Raw genomic sequence first — 900 nt, forward strand, 5'->3', positions numbered from 1 at the left:
TTTCTACTCTGGGGGAGCCTCTATACTCAGAGAGATAGAGTGGCCTTCTCTATCTAGGGAGTACGCGGGGGGGACAGGGCGATGTATTTCGGCCTGTTAGCCCCTCGTGTGCGGCCTACGACCATTCGGAGTGGACAAGCGGAGAGCGTGGTTGTACTGGCCCTTAGGGGCTGGGAAACCTCTACACCAATGCTGCGGCGGTAACACCATTCCGTCGTATGCAGAAGTGCGTCAGCTCTCATCTTGAGAATCAAAACGTCCGATAAGGCCATGTGCCAGGTGCGGACGCTAAAGATCCTCTTGTCTTGTTGATGACGAGTACTCGGGAACACAATGTTGCGAACCCTCGTAAAATAAAAATTTAAAAAAAAATTATGGGTCCGCCTAATCGCGCTGTTTGTAACAGTCTTTAAAAAACGCAAAAACTTTTAAATCATCAACTTTTCCGCTGAATTTAAAAACTAAAATCATCAAATATTATGTTTTCTTAATGTCAAAAAATGTGTCTCAGTGAAATTTAAAAATTCGCTCCATTACTTAAAAGATAATCAATACAAATATTCAAAATTCAAATCTAATTATGAAATAAACTCATTACATAATGTAGTGCAATTTTTTATTAGGCCCCAAATAAAGGAAACTTATAATCTTCGCAAAATCCTTGCTCTATCCGTACAGGGGTCCGCCAAGTCGCGCTGGTTGCCTGTAATTAGGCATGTCCGACTTAACGTCATTATCACTGGTCGAATAACTGCCTAAAGCCAGAACGGGTTTGATTAATAACAAACAGTGCGAATAGCCGTGCCTAGAATGATCAAACAGCTTACCATGATTATGTTGATTAATAATCTTAACAAACACATTAATGTGTTTTAATAAATTATATGTAATATTATCTCA

This window comes from Cimex lectularius, unplaced genomic scaffold (assembly GCF_000648675.2).
Source record: "Cimex lectularius strain Harlan isolate CLEC.00 unplaced genomic scaffold, Clec_2.1 scaffold401, whole genome shotgun sequence".
NCBI lineage: Eukaryota > Metazoa > Arthropoda > Insecta > Hemiptera > Cimicidae > Cimex > Cimex lectularius.